This window comes from Leptodactylus fuscus, chromosome 1 (genome assembly GCF_031893055.1).
Source record: "Leptodactylus fuscus isolate aLepFus1 chromosome 1, aLepFus1.hap2, whole genome shotgun sequence".
NCBI classification, from domain to species: Eukaryota; Metazoa; Chordata; class Amphibia; order Anura; family Leptodactylidae; genus Leptodactylus; species Leptodactylus fuscus.
Window position 1 is genome coordinate 314405866 of NC_134265.1, and position 16875 is coordinate 314422740.

The following is a 16875-nucleotide window of genomic DNA, read 5'->3' on the forward strand; positions in this document are numbered from 1 at the left end:
CGTGATAACCACTACACTACAGAAACTGGCACGACATGCACACTACTGCTTTTGCAAGCAAGTGAAAGGACTGGGGTCTAGAACGATGATTTGAAGAGCACGTATGGCCGATTTCATAAACAAAAGCTGCAATGCTTTGTTTCTGCCCGGTTTCGAACCGGGGACCTTTCGCGTGTGAGGCGAACGTGATAACCACTACACTACAGAAACTGGCACGAGATGCACACTACTGCTTTTGCAAGCAAGCGAAAGGACTTGAAGAAAAGACTGTGGTCTGCCAGCAGGGTCTGAAGACCGGGTATGGACCGATTTCAAGAAAAGAAACCGCAAGTACATGTTTCTGCCCGGTTTCGAACCGGGGACCTTTCGCGTGTTAGGCGAACGTGATAACCACTACACTACAGAAACTGGCACGAGATACACACTGCTGCTTTTGCAAGCAAGCGAAAGGACTGGGGTCTAGCACAAGAATCTGAAGAGCACGTATGGCCCGATTTCCGAAAAAAAAGCTGCTACGCTTTGCTTCTGCCCGGTTTCGAACCAGGGACCTTTCGCGTGTAAGGCGAACGTGATAACCACTACACTACAGAAACTGGCACGACATGCACACTACTGCTTTTGCAAGCAAGTGAAAGGACTGGGGTCTAGAACGATGATTTGAAGAGCACGTATGGCCCGATTTCCGAAAAAAAAGCTGCTACGCTTTGCTTCTGCCCGGTTTCGAACCAGGGACCTTTCGCGTGTAAGGCGAACGTGATAACCACTACACTACAGAAACTGGCACGACATGTAAACTACTGCTTTTGCAAGCAAGTGAAAGGACTTGGGTCTAGAACGATGATTTGAAGAGCACGTATGGCCGATTTCAGAAACAAAAGCTGCAATGCTTTGTTTCTGCCCGGTTTCAAACCGGGGACCTTTCGCGTGTGAGGCGAACGTGATAACCACTACACTACAGAAATCGGCACGAGATGCACACTACTGCTTTTGCAAGCAAGCGAAAGGACTTGAAGAAAAGACTGTGGTCTACAAGCAGGGTCTGAAGACCGGGTATGGACCGATTTCAAGAAAAGAAACCGCAAGTACATGTTTCTGCCCGGTTTCGAACCGGGGACCTTTCGCGTGTTAGGCGAACGTGATAACCACTACACTACAGAAACTGGCACGAGATACACACTGCTGCTTTTGCAAGCAAGCGAAAGGACTGGGGTCTAGCACAAGAGTCTGAAGAGCACGTATGGCCCGATTTCCGAAAAAAAAGCTGCAACGCTTTGCTTCTGCCCGGTTTCGAACCAGGGACCTTTCGCGTGTAAGGCGAACGTGATAACCACTACACTACAGAAACTGGCACGACATTCACGCTACTGCTTTTGCAAGCAAGTGAAAGGACTGGGGTCTAGAACGATGATTTGAAGAGCACGTATGGCCGATTTCAGAAACAAAAGCTGCAATGCTTTGTTTCTGCCCGGTTTCGAACCGGGGACCTTTCGCGTGTGAGGCGAACGTGATAACCACTACACTATAGAAACTGGCACGAGATGCACACTACTGCTTTTGCAAGCAAGCGAAAGGACTTGAAGAAAAGACTGTGGTCTGCCAGCAGGGTCTGAAGACCGGGTATGGACCAATTTCAAGAAAAGAAACCGCAAGTACATGTTTCTGCCCGGTTTCGAACCGGGGACCTTTCGCGTGTTAGGCGAACGTGATAACCACTACACTACAGAAACTGGCACTAGATACACACTGCTGCTTTTGCAAGCAAGCGAAAGGACTGGGGTCTAGCACAAGAGTCTGAAGAGCACGTATGGCCCGATTTCCGAAAACAAAACTGCTACGCTTTGCTTCTACCCGGTTTCGAACCAGGGAACTTTCGCATGTAAGGCGAACGAGATAACCACTACACTACAGAAACTGGCACGACATGCACACTACTGCTTTTGCAAGCAAGTGAAAGGACTGGGGTCTAGAACGATGATTTGAAGAGCACGTATGGCCGATTTCAGAAACAAAAGCTGCAATGCTTTGTTTCTGCCCGGTTTCGAACCGGGGACCTTTCGCGTGTGAGGCGAACGTGATAACCACTACACTACAGAAACTAGCACGAGAAACACACTGCTGCTTTTGCAAGCAAGCGAAAGGACTGGGGTCTAGCACAAGAGTCTGAAGAGCACGTATGGCCCGATTTCCGAAAAAAAAGCTGCTACGCTTTGCTTCTGCCCGGTTTCGAACCAGGAACCTTTCGCGTGTAAGGCGACCGTGATAACCACTACACTACAGAAACTGGCACGACATGCACACTACTGCTTTTGCAAGCAAGTGAAAGGACTGGGGTCTAGAACGATGATTTGAAGAGCACGTATGGCCGATTTCAGAAACAAAAGCGGCAATGCTTTGTTTCTGCCCGGTTTCGAACCGGGGACCTTTCGCGTGTGAGGCGAACATGATAACCACTACACTACAGAAACTGGCACGAGATGCACACTACTGCTTTTGCAAGCAAGCGAAAGGACTTGAAGAAAGGACTGTGGTCTGCCAGCAGGGTCTGAAGACCGGGTATGGACCGATTTCAAGAAAAGAAACCGCAAGTACATGTTTCTGCCCGATTTCGAACCAGGGACCTTTCGCGTGTTAGGCGAACGTGATAACCACTACACTACACAAACTGGCACGAGATACACACTGCTGCTTTTGCAAGCAAGCGAAAGGACTGGGGTCTAGCACAAGAGTCTGAAGAGCACGTATGGCCCGATTTCCGAAAAAAAAGCTGCTACGCTTTGCTTCTGCCCGGTTTCGAACCAGGGACCTTTCGCGTGTAAGGCGAACGTGATAACCACTACACTACAGAAACTGGCACGACATGCACACTACTGCCTTTGCAAGCAAGTGAAAGGACTGGGGTCTAGAACGATGATTTGAAGAGCACGTATGGCCGATTTCAGAAACAAAAGCTGCAATGCTTTGTTTCTGCCCGGTTTCGAACCGGGGACCTTTCGCGTGTGAGGCGAACGTAATAACCACTACACTACAGAAACTGGCACGAGATGCACACTACTGCTTTTGCAAGCAAGCGAAAGGACTTGAAGAAAAGACTGTGGTCTGCCAGCAGGGTCTGAAGACCGGGTATGGACCGATTTCAAGAAAAGAAACCGCAAGTACATGTTTCTGCCCGGTTTCGAACCGGGGACCTTTCGCGTGTTAGGCGAACGTGATAACCACTACACTACAGAAACTGGCACGAGATACACACTGCTGCTTTTGCAAGCAAGCGAAAGGACTGGGGTCTAGCACACGAGTCTGAAGAGCACGTATGGCCCGATTTCCGAAAAAAAAGCTGCTACGCTTTGCTTCTGCCCGGTTTCGAACCAGGGACCTTTCGCGTGTAAGGCGAACGTGATAACCACTACACTACAGAAACTGGCACGACTTGCACACTACTGCTTTTGCAAGCAAGTGAAAGGACTAGGGTCTAGAACGATGATTTGAAGAGCACGTATGGCCCGATTTCCGAAAAAAAAGCTGCTACGCCTTGCTTCTGCCCGGTTTCGAACCAGGAACCTTTCGCGTGTAAGGCGAACGTGATAACCACTACACTACAGAAACTGGCACGACATGTACACTACTGCTTTTGCAAGCAAGTGAAAGGTCTGGGGTCTAGAACAATGATTTGAAGAGCACGTATGGCCGATTTCAGAAACAAAAGCTGCAATGCTTTGTTTCTGCCCGGTTTCGAACCGGGGACCTTTCGCGTGTGAGGCGAACGTGATAACCACTACACTACAGAAACCGGCACGAGATGCACACTACTGCTTTTGCAAGCAAGCGAAAGGACTTGAAGAAAAGACTGTGGTCTGCAAGCAGGGTCTGAAGACCGGGTATGGACCGATTTCAAGAAAAGAAACCGCAAGTACATGTTTCTGCCCGGTTTCGAACCGGGGACCTTTCGCGTGTTAGGCGAACGAGATAACCACTACACTACAGAAACTGGCACGATACACACATTGCTGCTTTTGCAAGCAAGCGAAAGGACTGGGGTCTAGCACAAGAGTCTGAAGAGCACGTATGGCCCGATTTCCGAAAAAAAGCTGCTACGCTTTGCTTCTGCCCGATTTCGAACCAGGGACCTTTCGCGTGTAAGGCGAATGTGATAACCACTACACTACAGAAACTGGCACGACATGCACACTACTGCTTTTGCAAGCAAGTGAAAGGACTGGGGTCTAGAACGATGATTTGAAGAGCACGTATGGCCGATTTCAGAAACAAAAGCTGCAATGCTTTGTTTCTGCCCGGTTTCGAACCGGGGACCTTTCGCGTGTGAGGCGAACGTGATAACCACTACACTACAGAAACTGGCACGAGATGCACACTACTGCTTTTGCAAGCAAGCGAAAGGACTTGAAGAAAAGACTGTGGTCTGCCAGCAGGGTCTGAAGACCGGGTATGGACCAATTTCAAGAAAAGAAACCGCAAGTACATGTTTCTGCCCGGTTTCGAACCGGGGACCTTTCGCGTGTTAGGCGAACGTAATAACCACTACACTACAGAAACTGGCACTAGATACACACTGCTGCTTTTGCAAGCAAGCGAAAGGACTGGGGTCTAGCACAAGAGTCTGAAGAGCACGTATGGCCCGATTTCCGAAAACAAAACTGCTACGCTTTGCTTCTACCCGGTTTCGAACCAGAGAACTTTCGCATGTAAGGCGAACGTGATAACCACTACACTACAGAAACTGGCACGACATGCACACTACTGCTTTTGCAAGCAAGTGAAAGGACTGGGGTCTAGAACGATGATTTGAAGAGCACGTATGGCCGATTTCAGAAACAAAAGCTGCAATGCTTTGTTTCTGCCCGGTTTCGAACCGGGGACCTTTCGCGTGTGTGGCGAACGTGATAACCACTACACTACAGAAACTGGCACGAGATGCACACTACTGCTTTTGCAAGCAAGCGAAAGGACTTGAAGAAAAGACTGTGGTCTGCCAGCAGGGTCTGAAGACCGGGTATGGACCGATTTCAAGAAAAGAAACCGCAAGTACATGTTTCTGCCCGGTTTCGAACCGGGGACCTTTCGCGTGTTAGGCGAACGTGATAACCACTACACTACAGAAACTGGCACGAGATACACACTGCTGCTTTTGCAAGCAAGCGAAAGGACTGGGGTCTAGCACAAGAATCTGAAGAGCACGTATGGCCCGATTTCCGAAAAAAAACCTGCTACGCTTTGCTTCTGCCCGGTTTCGAACCAGGGACCTTTCGCGTGTAAGGCGAACGTCATAACCACTACACTACAGAAACTGGCACGACATACACACTACTGCTTTTGCAAGCAAGGGAAAGGACTGGGGTCTCGAACGATGATTTGAAGAGCACGTATGGCCGATTTCAGAAACAAAAGCTGCAATGCTTTGTTTCTGCCCGGTTTCGAACAGCGGACTTTTCGCGTGTGAGGCGAACGTGATAACCACTACACTACAGAAACCGGCACGAGATGCACACTACTGCTTTTGCAAGCAAGCGAAAGGACTTGAAGAAAAGACTGTGGTCTGCCAGCAGGGTCTGAAGACCGGGTATGGACCAATTTCAAGAAAAGAAACCGCAAGTACATGTTTCTGCCCGGTTTCGAACCGGGGACCTTTCGCGTGTTAGGCGAACGTGATAACCACTACACTACAGAAACTGGCACGAGATACACACTGCTGCTTTTGCAAGCAAGCGAAAGGACTGGGGTCTAGCACAAGAATCTGAAGAGCACGTATGGCCCGATTTCCGAAAAAAAAGCTGCTACGCTTTGCTTCTGCCCGGTTTCGAACCAGGGACCTTTCGCGTGTAAGGCGAACGTGATAACCACTACACTACAGAAACTGGCACGACATGCACACTACTGCTTTTGCAAGCAAGGGAAAGGACTGGGGTCTCGAACGATGATTTGAAGAGCACGTATGGCCGATTTCAGAAACAAAAGCTGCAATGCTTTGTTTCTGCCCGGTTTCGAACAGGGGACTTTTCGCGTGTGAGGCGAACGTGATAACCACTACACTACAGAAACCGGCACGAGATGCACACTACTGCTTTTGCAAGCAAGCGAAAGGACTTGAAGAAAAGACTGTGGTCTGCCAGCAGGGTCTGAAGACCGGGTATGGACCAATTTCAAGAAAAGAAACCGCAAGTACATGTTTCTGCCCGGTTTCGAACCGGGGACCTTTCGCGTGTTAGGCGAACGTGATAGCCACTACACTACAGAAACTGGCACTAGATACACACTGCTGCTTTTGCAAGCAAGCGAAAAGACTGGGGTCTAGCACAGGAGTCTGAAGAGCACGTATGGCCCGATTTCCGAAAAAAAAGCTGCTACGCTTTGCTTCTGCCCGGTTTCGAACCAGGGACCTTTCGCGTGTAAGGCGAACGTGATAACCGCTACACTACAGAAACTGCCACGAGATACACCCTGCTGCTTTTGCAAGCAAGCGAAAGGACTGGGGTCTAGCACAAAAGTCTGAAGAGCACGTATGGCCCGATTTCCGAAAAACAATCTGCTACTCTTTGCTTCTGCCCGGTTTCGAACCAGGGACCTTTCGCGTGTAAGGCGACCGTGATAACCACTGCACTACAGAAACTGGCACGACATGCACACTACTGCTTTTGCAAGCAAGTGAAAGGACTGAGGTCTAGAACGATGATTTGAAGAGCACGTATGGCCGATTTCAGAAACAAAAGCTGCAATGCTTTGTTTCTGCCCGATTTCGAACCGGGGACCTTTCGCGTGTGAGGCGAACGTGATAACCACTACACTACAGAAACTGGCACGAGATGCACACTACTGCTTTTGCAAGCAAGCGAAAGGACTTGAAGAAAAGACTGTGGTCTGCCAGCAGGGTCTGAAGACCGGGTATGGACCGATTTCAAGAAAAGAAACCGCAAGTACATGTTTCTGCCCGGTTTCGAACCGGGGACCTTTCGCGTGTTAGGCGAACGTGATAACCACTACACTACAGAAACTGGCACGAGATACACACTGCTGCTTTTGCAAGCAAGCGAAAGGACTGGGGTCTAGCACATGAATCTGAAGAGCACGTATGGCCCGATTTCCGAAAGAAAAAGCTGCTACGCTTTGCTTCTGCCCGGTTTCGAACCAGGGACCTTTCGCGTGTAAGGCGACCGTGATAACCACTACACTACAGAAACTGGCACGACATGTACACTACTGCTTTTGCAAGCAAGTGAAAGGACTGGGGTCTAGAACGATGATTTGAAGAGCACGTATGGCCGATTTCAGAAACAAAAGCTGCAATGCTTTGTTTCTGCCCGGTTTCGAACCGGGGACCTTTCGCGTGTTAGGCGAACGTGATAACCACTACACTACAGAAACTGGCGCTAGATACACACTGCTGCTTTTGCAAGCAAGCGAAAGGACTGGGGTCTAGCACAAGAGTCTGAAGAGCACATATGGCCCGATTTCCGAAAACAAAACTGCTACGCTTTGCTTCTACCCGGTTTCGAACCAGAGAACTTTCGCATGTAAGGCGAACGTGATAACCACTACACTACAGAAACTGGCACGACATGCACACTACTGCTTTTGCAAGCAAGCGAAAGGACTTGAAGAAAAGACTGTGGTCTGCCAGCAGGGTCTGAAGACCGGGTATGGACCGATTTCAAGAAAAGAAACCGCAAGTACATGTTTCTGCCCGGTTTCGAACCGGGGACCTTTCGCGTGTTAGGCGAACGTGATAACCACTACACTACAGAAACTGGCACGAGATACACACTGCTGCTTTTGCAAGCAAGCGAAAGGACTGGGGTCTAGCACAACAGTCTGAAGAGCACGTATGGCCCGATTTCCGAATAAAAAGCTGCTACGCTTTGCTTCTGCCCGGTTTCGAACCAGGGACCTTTCACGTGTAAGGCGAACATGATAACCACTACACTACAGAAACTGGCACGACATGCACACTACTGCTTTTGCAAGCAAGTGAAAGGACTGGGGTCTAGAACGATGAGTTGAAGAGCACGTATGGCCGATTTCAGAAACAAAAGCTGCAATGCTTTGTTTCTGCCCGGTTTCGAACCAGGGACCTTTCGCGTGTGAGGCGAACGTGATAACCACTACACTATAGAAACTGGCACGAGATGCACACTACTGCTTTTGCAAGCAAGCGAAAGGACTTGAAGAAAAGACTGTGGTCTGCCAGCAGGGTCTGAAGACCGGGTATGGACCAATTTCAAGAAAAGAAACCGCAAGTACATGTTTCTGCCCGGTTTCGAACCGGGGACCTTTCGCGTGTTAGGCGAACGTGATAACCACTACACTACAGAAACTGGCACGAGATACACACTGCTGCTTTTGCAAGCAAGCGAAAGGACTGGGGTCTAGCACAAGGGTCTGAAGAGCACGTATGGCCCGATTTCCGAAAAAAAAGCTGCTACGCTTTGCTTCTGCCCGGTTTCGAAGCAGGGACCTTTCGCGTGTAAGGCGAACGTGATAACCTCTACACTACAGAAACTGGCACGAGATACACACTGCTGCTTTTGCAAGCAAGCGAAAGGACTGGGGTCTAGCACAAGAGTCTGAAGAGCACGTATGGCCCGATTTCCGAAAAAAAAGCTGCTACGCTTTGCTTCTGCCCGGTTTCGAACCAGGGACCTTTCGCGTGTATGGCAAACGTGATAACCACTACACTACAGAAACTTGCACGACATGCACACTACTGCTTTTGCAAGCAAGTGAAAGGACTGGGGTCTAGAACGATGATTTGAAGAGCACGTATGGCCGATTTCAGAAACAAAAGCTGCAATGCTTTGTTTCTGCACGGTTTCGAACCGGGGACTTTTCGCGTGTGAGGCGAACGTGATAACCACTACACTACAGAAACTGACACGAGATGAACACTACTGCTTTTGCAAGCAAGCGAAAGGACTTGAAGAAAAGACTGTTGTCTGCAAGCAGGGGCTGAAGACCGGGTATGGACCGATTTCAAGAAAAGAAACCGCAAGTACATGTTTCTGCCCGGTTTCGAACCGGGGACCTTCCGCGTGTTAGGCGAACGTGATAACCACTAAACTACAGAAACTGGCACGAGATACACACTGCTGCTTTTGCAAGCAAGCGAAAGGACTGGGGTCTAGCACACGAGTCTGAAGAGCACGTATGGCCCGATTTCCGAAAAAAAAAGCTGCTACGTTTTGCTTCTGCCCGGTTTCGAACCAGGGACCTTTCGCGTGTAAGGCGAACGTGATAACCACTACACTACAGAAACTGGCACGACATGTACACTACTGCTCTTGCAAGCAAGTGAAAGGACTGGGGTCTAGAACGATGATTTGAAGAGCACGTATGGCCGATTTCAGAAACAAAAGCTGCAATGCTTTGTTTCTGCCCGGTTTCGAACCGGGGACCTTTCGCGTGTGAGGCGAACTTGATAACCACTACACTACAGAAACTGGCACGAGATGCACACTACTGCTTTTGCAAGCAAGCGAAAGGACTTGAAGAAAAGACTGTTGTCTGCAAGCAGGGTCTGAAGACCGGGTATGGACCGATTTCAAGAAAAGAAACCGCAAGTACATGTTTCTGCCCGGTTTCGAACCGGGGACCTTTCGCGTGTTAGGCGAACGTGATAACCACTACACTACAGAAACTGGCACGAGACACACACTGCTGCTTTTGCAAGCAAGCGAAAGGACTGGGGTCTAGCACAAAAGTCTGAAGAGCACGTATGGCCCGATTTCCGAAAAAAAAGCTGCAACGCTTTGCTTCTGCCCGGTTTCGAACCAGGGACCTTTCGCGTGTAAGGCGAACGTGATAACCACTACACTACAGAAACTGGCACGACATGCACGCTACTGCTTTTGCAAGCAAGTGAAAGGACTGGGGTCTAGAACGATGATTTGAAGAGCACGTATGGCTGATTTCAGAAACAAAAGCTGCAATGCTTTGTTTCTGCCCTGTTTCGAACCGGGGACCTTTCGCGTGTGAGGCGAACGTGATAACCACTACACTACAGAAACTGGCACGAGATGCACACTACTGCTTTTGCAAGCAAGCGAAAGGACTTGAAGAAAAGACTGTGGTCTGCCAGCAGGGTCTGAAGACCGGGTATGGACCAATTTCAAGAAAAGAAACCGCAAGTACATGTTTCTGCCCGGTTTCGAACTGGGGACCTTTCGCGTGTTAGGCGAACGTGATAACCACTACACTACAGAAACTGGCACTAGATACACACTGCTGCTTTTGCAAGCAAGCGAAAGGACTGGGGTCTAGCACAAGAGTCTGAAGAGCACGTATGGCCCGATTTCCGAAAACAAAACTGCTACGCTTTGCTTCTACCCGGTTTCGAACCAGGGAACTTTCGCATGTAAGGCGAACGTGATAACCACTACACTACAGAAACTGGCACGACATGCACACTACTGCTTTTGCAAGCAAGTGAAAGGACTGGGGTCTAGAACGATGATTTGAAGAGCACGTATGGCCGATTTCAGAAACAAAAGCTGCAATGCTTTGTTTCTGCCCGGTTTCGAACCTGGGACCTTTCGCGTGTTAGGCGAACGTGATAACCACTACACTACAGAAACTGGCACGAGACACACACTGCTGCTTTTGCAAGCAAGCGAAAGGACTGGGGTCTAGCACAAGAGTCTGAAGAGCACGTATGGCCCGATTTCCGAAAAAAAAGCTGCTACGCTTTGCTTCTGCCCGGTTTCGAACCAGGGACCTTTCGCGTGTAAGGCAAACGTGATAACCACTACACTACAGAAACTGGCACAACATGCACACTACTGCTTTTGCAAGCAAGTGAAAGGACTGGGGTCTAGAACGATGATTTGAAGAGCACGTATGGCCGATTTCAGAAACAAAAGCTGCAATGCTTTGTTTCTGCCCGGTTTCGAACCGGGGACCTTTCGCGTGTGAGGCGAACGTGATAACCACTACACTACAGAAACTGGCACGAGATGCACACTACTGCTTTTGCAAGCAAGCGAAAGGACTTGAAGAAAAGACTGTGGTCTGCCAGCAGGGTCTGAAGACCGGGTATGGACCAATTTCAAGAAAAGAAACCGCAAGTACATGTTTCTGCCCGGTTTCGAACCGGGGACCTTTCGCGTGTTAGGCGAACGTGATAAACACTACTCTACAGAAACTGGCACTAGATACACACTGCTGATTTTGCAAGCAAGCGAAAGGACTGGGGTCTAGCACAAGAGTCTGAAGAGCACGTATGGCCCGATTTCCGAAAACAAAACTGCTACGCTTTGCTTCTACCCGGTTTCGAACCAGAGAACTTTCGCATGTAAGGCGAACGTGATAACCACTACACTACAGAAACTGGCACGACATGCACACTACTGCTTTTGCAAGCAAGTGAAAGGACTGGGGTCTAGAACGATGATTTGAAGAGCACGTATGGCCGATTTCAGAAACAAAAGCTGCAATGCTTTGTTTCTGTCCGGTTTCGAACCGGGGACCTTTCGCGTGTGAGGCGAACGTGATAACCACTACACTACAGAAACTGGCACGAAATGCACACTACTGCTTTTGCAAGCAAGCGAAAGGACTTGAAGAAAAGACTGTGGTCTGCCAGCAGGGTCTGAAGACCGGGTATGGACCGATTTCAAGAAAAGAAACCGCAAGTACATGTTTCTGCCCGGTTTCGAACCAGGGACCTTTCGCGTGTAAGGCGAACGTGATAACCACTACACTACAGAAACTGGCACGACATGCACACTACTGCTTTTGCAAGCAAGTGAAAGGACTGGGGTCTAGAACGATGATTTGAAGAGCACGTATGGCCGATTTCAGAAACAAAAGCTGCAATGCTTTGTTTCTGCCCGGTTTCGAACCGGGGACCTTTCGCGTGTGAGGCGAACGTGATAACCACTACAATACAGAGACTGGCACGAGATGCACACTACTGCTTTTGCAAGCAAGCGAAAGGACTTGAAGAAAAGACTGTAGTATGCCAGCAGGGTCTGAAGACCGAGTATGGACCAATTTCAAGAAAAGAAACCGCAAGTACATGTTTCTGCTCGGTTTCGAACCGGGGACCTTTCGCGTGTTAGGCGAACGTGATAACCACTACACTACAGAAACTAGCACGAGAAACACACTGCTGCATTTGCAAGCAAGCGAAAGGACTGGGGTCTAGCACAAGATTCTGAAGAGCACGTATGGCCCGATTTCCGAAAAAAAAGCTGCTACGCTTTGCTTCTGCCCGGTTTCGAACCAGGGACCTTACGCGTGTAAGGCGAACGTGATAACCACTACACTACAGAAACTGGCACGAGATACACACTGCTGCTTTTGCAAGCAAGCGAAAGGACTGGGGTCTAGCACAAAAGTCTGAAGAGCACGTATGGCCCGATTTCCGAAAAAAAATCTGCTATGCTTTGCTTCTGCCCGGTTTCGAACCAGGAACCTTTCGCGTGTAAGGCGACCGTGATAACCACTACACTACAGAAACTGGCACGACATGCACACTACTGCTTTTGCAAGCAAGTGAAAGGACTGGGGTCTAGAACGATGATTTGAAGAGCACGTATGGCCGATTTCAGAAACAAAAGCTGCAATGCTTTGTTTCTGCCCGGTTTCGAACCGGGGACCTTTCGCGTGTGAGGCGAACGTGATAACCACTACACTACAGAAACTGGCACGAGATGCACACTACTGCTTTTGCAAGCAAGCGAAAGGACTTGAAGAAAAGACTGTGGTCTGCCAGCAGGGTCTGAAGACCGGGTATGGACCGATTTCAAGAGAAGAAACCGCAAGTACATGTTTCTGCCCGGTTTCGAACCGGGGACCTTTCGCGTGTTAGGCGAACGTGATAACCACTACACTACAGAAACTGGCACGAGATACACACTGCTGCTTTTGCAAGCAAGCGAAAGGACTGGGGTCTAGCACAAGAATCTGAAGAGCACGTATGGCCCGATTTCCGAAAAAAAAGCTGCTACGCTTTGCTTCTGCCCGGTTTCGAACCAGGGACCTTTCGCGTGTAAGGCGAACGTGATAACCACTACACTACAGAAACTGGCACGACATGCACACTACTGCTTTTGCAAGCAAGTGAAAGGACTGGGGTCTAGAACGATGATTTGAAGAGCACGTATGGCCCGATTTCCGAAAAAAAAGCTGCTACGCTTTGCTTCTGCCCGGTTTCGAACCAGGGACCTTTCGCGTGTAAGGCGAACGTGATAACCACTACACTACAGAAACTGGCACGACATGTAAACTACTGCTTTTGCAAGCAAGTGAACGGACTTGGGTCTAGAACGATGATTTGAAGAGCACGTATGGCCGATTTCAGAAACAAAAGCTGCAATGCTTTGTTTCTGCCCGGTTTCAAACCGGGGACCTTTCGCGTGTGAGGCGAACGTGATAACCACTACACTACAGAAATCGGCACGAGATGCACACAACTGCTTTTGCAAGCAAGCGAAAGGACTTGAAGAAAAGACTGTGGTCTACAAGCAGGGTCTGAAGACCGGGTATGGACCGATTTCAAGAAAAGAAACCGCAAGTACATGTTTCTGCCCGGTTTCGAACCGGGGACCTTTCGCGTGTTAGGCGAACGTGATAACCACTACACTACAGAAACTGGCACGAGATACACACTGCTGCTTTTGCAAGCAAGCGAAAGGACTGGGGTCTAGCACAAGAGTCTGAAGAGCACGTATGGCCCGATTTCCGAAAAAAAAGCTGCAACGCTTTGCTTCTGCCCGGTTTCGAACCAGGGACCTTTCGCGTGTAAGGCGAACGTGATAACCACTACACTACAGAAACTGGCACGACATGCACGCTACTGCTTTTGCAAGCAAGTGAAAGGACTGGGGTCTAGAACGATGATTTGAAGAGCACGTATGGCCGATTTCAGAAACAAAAGCTGCAATGCTTTGTTTCTGCCCGGTTTCGAACCGGGGACCTTTCGCGTGTGAGGCGAACGTGATAACCACTACACTATAGAAACTGGCACGAGATGCACACTACTGCTTTTGCAAGCAAGCGAAAGGACTTGAAGAAAAGACTGTGGTCTGCCAGCAGGGTCTGAAGACTGGGTATGGACCAATTTCAAGAAAAGAAACCGCAAGTACATGTTTCTGCCCGGTTTCGAACCGGGGACCTTTCGCGTGTTAGGCGAACGTGATAACCACTACACTACAGAAACTAGCACGAGAAACACACTGCTGCTTTTGCAAGCAAGCGAAAGGACTGGGGTCTAGCACAAAATTCTGAAGAGCACGTATGGCCCGATTTCCGAAAAAAAAGCTGCTACGCTTTGCTTCTGCCCGGTTTCGAACCAGGGACCTTTCGCGTGTAAGGCGAACGTGATAACGACTACACTACAGAAACTGGCACGAGATACACACTGCTGCTTTTGCAAGCAAGCGAAAGGACTGGGGTCTAGCACAAAAGTCTGAAGAGCACGTATGGCCCGATTTCCGAAAAAAAATCTGCTACGCTTTGCTTCTGCCCGGTTTCGAACCAGGGACCTTTCGCGTGTAAGGCGACCGTGATAACCAGTACACTACAGAAACTGGCACGACATGCACACTACTGCTTTTGCAAGCAAGTGAAAGGACTGGGGTCTAGAACGATGATTTGAAGAGCACGTATGGCCCGATTTCCGAAAAAAAAGCTGCAACGCTTTGCTTCTGCCCGGTTTCGAACCAGGGACCTTTCGCGTGTGAGGCGAATGTGATAACCACTACACTACAGAAACTGGCACGAGATGCACACTACTGCTTTTGCAAGCAAGCGAAAGGACTTGAAGAAAAGACTGTGGTCTGCCAGCAGGGTCTGAAGACCGGGTATGGACCAATTTCAAGAAAAGAAACCGCAAGTACATGTTTCTGCCCGGTTTCGAACCGGGGACCTTTCGCGTGTTAGGCGAACGTGATAACCACTACACTACAGAAACTGGCACTAGATACACGCTGCTGCTTTTGCAAGCAAGCGAAAGGACTGGGGTCTAGCACAAGAGTCTGAAGAGCACGTATGGCCCGATTTCCGAAAACAAAACTGCTACGCTTTGCTTCTGCCCGGTTTCGAACCAGGGACCTTTCGCGTGTAAGGCGAACGTGATAACCACTACACTACAGAAACTGGCACGACATGCACACTACTGCTTTTGCAAGCAAGTGAAAGGACTGGGGTCTAGAACGATGATTTGAAGAGCACGTATGGCCGATTTCAGAAACAAAAGCTGCAATGCTTTGTTTCTGCCCGGTTTCGAACCGGGGACCTTTCGCGTGTTAGGCGAACGTGATAACCACTACACTACAGAAACTGGCACGAGATACACACTGCTGCTTTTGCAAGCAAGCGAAAGGACTGGGGTCTAGCACAAGAGTCTGAAGAGCACGTATGGCCCGATTTCCGAAAAAAAAGCTGCTACGCTTTGCTTCTGCCCGGTTTCGAACCAGGGACCTTTCGCGTGTAAGGCGAACGTGATAAGCACTACACTACAGAAACTGGCACGAGATGCACACTACTGCTTTTGCAAGCAAGCAAAAGGACTTGAAGAAAAGACTGTGGTCTGCCAGCAGGGTCTGAAGACCGAGTATGGATCAATTTCAAGAAAAGAAACCGCAAGTACATGTTTCTGCTCGGTTTCGAACCGGGGACCTTTCGCGTGTTAGGCGAACGTGATAACCACTACACTACAGAAACTAGCACGAGAAACACACTGCTGCTTTTGCAAGCAAGCGAAAGGACTGGGGTCTAGCACAAGATTCTGAAGAGCACGTATGGCCCGATTTCCGAAAAAAAAGCTGCTACGCTTTGCTTCTGCCCGGTTTCGAACCAGGGACCTTTCGCGTGTAAGGCGAACGTGATAACGACTACGCTACAGAAACTGGCACGAGATACACACTGCTGCTTTTGCAAGCAAGCGAAAGGACTGGGGTCTAGCACAAAAGTCTGAAGAGCACGTATGGCCCGATTTCCGAAAAAAAATCTGCTACGCTTTGCTTCTGCCCGGTTTCGAACCAGGGACCTTTCGCGTGTAAGGCGACCGTGATAACCAGTACACTACAGAAACTGGCACGACATGCACACTACTGCTTTTGCAAGCAAGTGAAAGGACTGGGGTCTAGAACGATGATTTGAAGAGCACGTATGGCCGATTTCAGAAACAAAAGCTGCAATGCTTTGTTTCTGCCCGGTTTCGAACCGGGGACCTTTCGCGTGTGAGGCGAACGTGATAACCACTACACTACAGAAACTGGCACGAGATGCACACTACTGCTTTTGCAAGCAAGCGAAAGGACTTGAAGAAAAGACTGTGGTCTGCAAGCAGGGTCTGAAGACCGGGTATGGACCGATTTCAAGAATAGAAACCGCAAGTACATGTTTCTGCCCGGTTTCGAACCGGGGACCTTTCGCGTGTTAGGCGAACGTGATAACCACTACACTACAGAAACTGGCACGAGATACACACTGCTGCTTTTGCAAGCAAGCGAAAGGACTGGGGTCTAGCACAAGAATCTGAAGAGCACGTATGGCCCGATTTCCGAAAAAAAAGCTGCTACGCTTTGCTTCTGCCCGGTTTCGAACCAGGGACCTTTCGCGTGTAAGGCGAACGTGATAACCACTACACTACAGAAACTGGCACGACATACACACTACTGCTTTTGCAAGCAAGTGAAAGGACTGGGGTCTAGAACGATGATTTGAAGAGCACTTATGGCCGATTTCAGAAACAAAAGCTGCAATGCTTTGTTTCTGCCCGGTTTCGAACCGGGGACCTTTCGCGTGTGAGGCGAACGTGATAACCACTACACTACAGAAACCGGCACGAGATGCACACTACTGCTTTTGCAAGCAAGCGAAAGGACTTGAAGAAAAGACTGTGGTCTGCAAGCAGGGTCTGAAGAC

The 16875-nt window shown here is 49.3% G+C and overlaps 55 non-coding genes across 55 annotated transcripts; all 55 read right to left on the bottom strand.

The window, feature by feature from the left end:
- Positions 1-137: 137 nt before the first annotated feature.
- On the bottom strand, positions 138-210 carry TRNAV-CAC (transfer RNA valine (anticodon CAC)). Its single transcript has one exon. It is a non-coding gene; the product is annotated as a tRNA-Val (tRNA).
- A 125-nt stretch (positions 211-335) lies between these two features.
- TRNAV-AAC (transfer RNA valine (anticodon AAC)) lies at positions 336-408 on the bottom strand. The gene has a single exon. It is a non-coding gene; the product is annotated as a tRNA-Val (tRNA).
- Positions 409-520: 112 nt separating this feature from the next.
- Positions 521-593, bottom strand: TRNAV-UAC (transfer RNA valine (anticodon UAC)). The gene has a single exon. It is a non-coding gene; the product is annotated as a tRNA-Val (tRNA).
- Positions 594-705: 112 nt separating this feature from the next.
- Positions 706-778, bottom strand: TRNAV-UAC (transfer RNA valine (anticodon UAC)). The gene has a single exon. It is a non-coding gene; the product is annotated as a tRNA-Val (tRNA).
- Positions 779-1087: 309 nt separating this feature from the next.
- TRNAV-AAC (transfer RNA valine (anticodon AAC)) lies at positions 1088-1160 on the bottom strand. The gene has a single exon. It is a non-coding gene; the product is annotated as a tRNA-Val (tRNA).
- Positions 1161-1272: 112 nt separating this feature from the next.
- On the bottom strand, positions 1273-1345 carry TRNAV-UAC (transfer RNA valine (anticodon UAC)). Its single transcript has one exon. It is a non-coding gene; the product is annotated as a tRNA-Val (tRNA).
- A 111-nt stretch (positions 1346-1456) lies between these two features.
- Positions 1457-1529, bottom strand: TRNAV-CAC (transfer RNA valine (anticodon CAC)). The gene has a single exon. It is a non-coding gene; the product is annotated as a tRNA-Val (tRNA).
- A 125-nt stretch (positions 1530-1654) lies between these two features.
- Positions 1655-1727, bottom strand: TRNAV-AAC (transfer RNA valine (anticodon AAC)). Its single transcript has one exon. It is a non-coding gene; the product is annotated as a tRNA-Val (tRNA).
- Positions 1728-2023: 296 nt separating this feature from the next.
- Positions 2024-2096, bottom strand: TRNAV-CAC (transfer RNA valine (anticodon CAC)). The gene has a single exon. It is a non-coding gene; the product is annotated as a tRNA-Val (tRNA).
- Positions 2097-2392: 296 nt separating this feature from the next.
- Positions 2393-2465, bottom strand: TRNAV-CAC (transfer RNA valine (anticodon CAC)). The gene has a single exon. It is a non-coding gene; the product is annotated as a tRNA-Val (tRNA).
- Positions 2466-2775: 310 nt separating this feature from the next.
- On the bottom strand, positions 2776-2848 carry TRNAV-UAC (transfer RNA valine (anticodon UAC)). Its single transcript has one exon. It is a non-coding gene; the product is annotated as a tRNA-Val (tRNA).
- A 111-nt stretch (positions 2849-2959) lies between these two features.
- Positions 2960-3032, bottom strand: TRNAV-CAC (transfer RNA valine (anticodon CAC)). The gene has a single exon. It is a non-coding gene; the product is annotated as a tRNA-Val (tRNA).
- Positions 3033-3157: 125 nt separating this feature from the next.
- Positions 3158-3230, bottom strand: TRNAV-AAC (transfer RNA valine (anticodon AAC)). Its single transcript has one exon. It is a non-coding gene; the product is annotated as a tRNA-Val (tRNA).
- Positions 3231-3342: 112 nt separating this feature from the next.
- Positions 3343-3415, bottom strand: TRNAV-UAC (transfer RNA valine (anticodon UAC)). Its single transcript has one exon. It is a non-coding gene; the product is annotated as a tRNA-Val (tRNA).
- Positions 3416-3527: 112 nt separating this feature from the next.
- On the bottom strand, positions 3528-3600 carry TRNAV-UAC (transfer RNA valine (anticodon UAC)). Its single transcript has one exon. It is a non-coding gene; the product is annotated as a tRNA-Val (tRNA).
- A 111-nt stretch (positions 3601-3711) lies between these two features.
- TRNAV-CAC (transfer RNA valine (anticodon CAC)) lies at positions 3712-3784 on the bottom strand. Its single transcript has one exon. It is a non-coding gene; the product is annotated as a tRNA-Val (tRNA).
- Positions 3785-4277: 493 nt separating this feature from the next.
- TRNAV-CAC (transfer RNA valine (anticodon CAC)) lies at positions 4278-4350 on the bottom strand. The gene has a single exon. It is a non-coding gene; the product is annotated as a tRNA-Val (tRNA).
- Positions 4351-4475: 125 nt separating this feature from the next.
- TRNAV-AAC (transfer RNA valine (anticodon AAC)) lies at positions 4476-4548 on the bottom strand. The gene has a single exon. It is a non-coding gene; the product is annotated as a tRNA-Val (tRNA).
- A 494-nt stretch (positions 4549-5042) lies between these two features.
- On the bottom strand, positions 5043-5115 carry TRNAV-AAC (transfer RNA valine (anticodon AAC)). The gene has a single exon. It is a non-coding gene; the product is annotated as a tRNA-Val (tRNA).
- A 494-nt stretch (positions 5116-5609) lies between these two features.
- TRNAV-AAC (transfer RNA valine (anticodon AAC)) lies at positions 5610-5682 on the bottom strand. Its single transcript has one exon. It is a non-coding gene; the product is annotated as a tRNA-Val (tRNA).
- Positions 5683-5794: 112 nt separating this feature from the next.
- TRNAV-UAC (transfer RNA valine (anticodon UAC)) lies at positions 5795-5867 on the bottom strand. The gene has a single exon. It is a non-coding gene; the product is annotated as a tRNA-Val (tRNA).
- Positions 5868-6176: 309 nt separating this feature from the next.
- Positions 6177-6249, bottom strand: TRNAV-AAC (transfer RNA valine (anticodon AAC)). The gene has a single exon. It is a non-coding gene; the product is annotated as a tRNA-Val (tRNA).
- Positions 6250-6361: 112 nt separating this feature from the next.
- Positions 6362-6434, bottom strand: TRNAV-UAC (transfer RNA valine (anticodon UAC)). Its single transcript has one exon. It is a non-coding gene; the product is annotated as a tRNA-Val (tRNA).
- Positions 6435-6730: 296 nt separating this feature from the next.
- Positions 6731-6803, bottom strand: TRNAV-CAC (transfer RNA valine (anticodon CAC)). The gene has a single exon. It is a non-coding gene; the product is annotated as a tRNA-Val (tRNA).
- Positions 6804-6928: 125 nt separating this feature from the next.
- On the bottom strand, positions 6929-7001 carry TRNAV-AAC (transfer RNA valine (anticodon AAC)). Its single transcript has one exon. It is a non-coding gene; the product is annotated as a tRNA-Val (tRNA).
- A 297-nt stretch (positions 7002-7298) lies between these two features.
- TRNAV-AAC (transfer RNA valine (anticodon AAC)) lies at positions 7299-7371 on the bottom strand. The gene has a single exon. It is a non-coding gene; the product is annotated as a tRNA-Val (tRNA).
- A 310-nt stretch (positions 7372-7681) lies between these two features.
- TRNAV-AAC (transfer RNA valine (anticodon AAC)) lies at positions 7682-7754 on the bottom strand. The gene has a single exon. It is a non-coding gene; the product is annotated as a tRNA-Val (tRNA).
- Positions 7755-7866: 112 nt separating this feature from the next.
- Positions 7867-7939, bottom strand: TRNAV-UAC (transfer RNA valine (anticodon UAC)). Its single transcript has one exon. It is a non-coding gene; the product is annotated as a tRNA-Val (tRNA).
- A 111-nt stretch (positions 7940-8050) lies between these two features.
- TRNAV-CAC (transfer RNA valine (anticodon CAC)) lies at positions 8051-8123 on the bottom strand. The gene has a single exon. It is a non-coding gene; the product is annotated as a tRNA-Val (tRNA).
- A 125-nt stretch (positions 8124-8248) lies between these two features.
- TRNAV-AAC (transfer RNA valine (anticodon AAC)) lies at positions 8249-8321 on the bottom strand. The gene has a single exon. It is a non-coding gene; the product is annotated as a tRNA-Val (tRNA).
- An 865-nt stretch (positions 8322-9186) lies between these two features.
- Positions 9187-9259, bottom strand: TRNAV-UAC (transfer RNA valine (anticodon UAC)). The gene has a single exon. It is a non-coding gene; the product is annotated as a tRNA-Val (tRNA).
- Positions 9260-9568: 309 nt separating this feature from the next.
- TRNAV-AAC (transfer RNA valine (anticodon AAC)) lies at positions 9569-9641 on the bottom strand. Its single transcript has one exon. It is a non-coding gene; the product is annotated as a tRNA-Val (tRNA).
- A 112-nt stretch (positions 9642-9753) lies between these two features.
- TRNAV-UAC (transfer RNA valine (anticodon UAC)) lies at positions 9754-9826 on the bottom strand. The gene has a single exon. It is a non-coding gene; the product is annotated as a tRNA-Val (tRNA).
- Positions 9827-9937: 111 nt separating this feature from the next.
- Positions 9938-10010, bottom strand: TRNAV-CAC (transfer RNA valine (anticodon CAC)). Its single transcript has one exon. It is a non-coding gene; the product is annotated as a tRNA-Val (tRNA).
- A 494-nt stretch (positions 10011-10504) lies between these two features.
- Positions 10505-10577, bottom strand: TRNAV-AAC (transfer RNA valine (anticodon AAC)). Its single transcript has one exon. It is a non-coding gene; the product is annotated as a tRNA-Val (tRNA).
- A 112-nt stretch (positions 10578-10689) lies between these two features.
- Positions 10690-10762, bottom strand: TRNAV-UAC (transfer RNA valine (anticodon UAC)). The gene has a single exon. It is a non-coding gene; the product is annotated as a tRNA-Val (tRNA).
- Positions 10763-10873: 111 nt separating this feature from the next.
- Positions 10874-10946, bottom strand: TRNAV-CAC (transfer RNA valine (anticodon CAC)). Its single transcript has one exon. It is a non-coding gene; the product is annotated as a tRNA-Val (tRNA).
- Positions 10947-11440: 494 nt separating this feature from the next.
- On the bottom strand, positions 11441-11513 carry TRNAV-CAC (transfer RNA valine (anticodon CAC)). The gene has a single exon. It is a non-coding gene; the product is annotated as a tRNA-Val (tRNA).
- Positions 11514-11638: 125 nt separating this feature from the next.
- On the bottom strand, positions 11639-11711 carry TRNAV-UAC (transfer RNA valine (anticodon UAC)). Its single transcript has one exon. It is a non-coding gene; the product is annotated as a tRNA-Val (tRNA).
- Positions 11712-12574: 863 nt separating this feature from the next.
- TRNAV-CAC (transfer RNA valine (anticodon CAC)) lies at positions 12575-12647 on the bottom strand. Its single transcript has one exon. It is a non-coding gene; the product is annotated as a tRNA-Val (tRNA).
- A 125-nt stretch (positions 12648-12772) lies between these two features.
- Positions 12773-12845, bottom strand: TRNAV-AAC (transfer RNA valine (anticodon AAC)). The gene has a single exon. It is a non-coding gene; the product is annotated as a tRNA-Val (tRNA).
- A 112-nt stretch (positions 12846-12957) lies between these two features.
- TRNAV-UAC (transfer RNA valine (anticodon UAC)) lies at positions 12958-13030 on the bottom strand. Its single transcript has one exon. It is a non-coding gene; the product is annotated as a tRNA-Val (tRNA).
- Positions 13031-13142: 112 nt separating this feature from the next.
- TRNAV-UAC (transfer RNA valine (anticodon UAC)) lies at positions 13143-13215 on the bottom strand. Its single transcript has one exon. It is a non-coding gene; the product is annotated as a tRNA-Val (tRNA).
- Positions 13216-13524: 309 nt separating this feature from the next.
- On the bottom strand, positions 13525-13597 carry TRNAV-AAC (transfer RNA valine (anticodon AAC)). The gene has a single exon. It is a non-coding gene; the product is annotated as a tRNA-Val (tRNA).
- A 112-nt stretch (positions 13598-13709) lies between these two features.
- Positions 13710-13782, bottom strand: TRNAV-UAC (transfer RNA valine (anticodon UAC)). Its single transcript has one exon. It is a non-coding gene; the product is annotated as a tRNA-Val (tRNA).
- A 111-nt stretch (positions 13783-13893) lies between these two features.
- TRNAV-CAC (transfer RNA valine (anticodon CAC)) lies at positions 13894-13966 on the bottom strand. Its single transcript has one exon. It is a non-coding gene; the product is annotated as a tRNA-Val (tRNA).
- A 125-nt stretch (positions 13967-14091) lies between these two features.
- Positions 14092-14164, bottom strand: TRNAV-AAC (transfer RNA valine (anticodon AAC)). The gene has a single exon. It is a non-coding gene; the product is annotated as a tRNA-Val (tRNA).
- Positions 14165-14646: 482 nt separating this feature from the next.
- On the bottom strand, positions 14647-14719 carry TRNAV-CAC (transfer RNA valine (anticodon CAC)). Its single transcript has one exon. It is a non-coding gene; the product is annotated as a tRNA-Val (tRNA).
- Positions 14720-14844: 125 nt separating this feature from the next.
- TRNAV-AAC (transfer RNA valine (anticodon AAC)) lies at positions 14845-14917 on the bottom strand. The gene has a single exon. It is a non-coding gene; the product is annotated as a tRNA-Val (tRNA).
- A 112-nt stretch (positions 14918-15029) lies between these two features.
- TRNAV-UAC (transfer RNA valine (anticodon UAC)) lies at positions 15030-15102 on the bottom strand. Its single transcript has one exon. It is a non-coding gene; the product is annotated as a tRNA-Val (tRNA).
- Positions 15103-15213: 111 nt separating this feature from the next.
- TRNAV-AAC (transfer RNA valine (anticodon AAC)) lies at positions 15214-15286 on the bottom strand. Its single transcript has one exon. It is a non-coding gene; the product is annotated as a tRNA-Val (tRNA).
- Positions 15287-16150: 864 nt separating this feature from the next.
- On the bottom strand, positions 16151-16223 carry TRNAV-CAC (transfer RNA valine (anticodon CAC)). The gene has a single exon. It is a non-coding gene; the product is annotated as a tRNA-Val (tRNA).
- A 125-nt stretch (positions 16224-16348) lies between these two features.
- Positions 16349-16421, bottom strand: TRNAV-AAC (transfer RNA valine (anticodon AAC)). Its single transcript has one exon. It is a non-coding gene; the product is annotated as a tRNA-Val (tRNA).
- A 112-nt stretch (positions 16422-16533) lies between these two features.
- TRNAV-UAC (transfer RNA valine (anticodon UAC)) lies at positions 16534-16606 on the bottom strand. The gene has a single exon. It is a non-coding gene; the product is annotated as a tRNA-Val (tRNA).
- Positions 16607-16717: 111 nt separating this feature from the next.
- On the bottom strand, positions 16718-16790 carry TRNAV-CAC (transfer RNA valine (anticodon CAC)). Its single transcript has one exon. It is a non-coding gene; the product is annotated as a tRNA-Val (tRNA).
- Between the last annotated feature and the right edge of the window lie 85 nt (positions 16791-16875).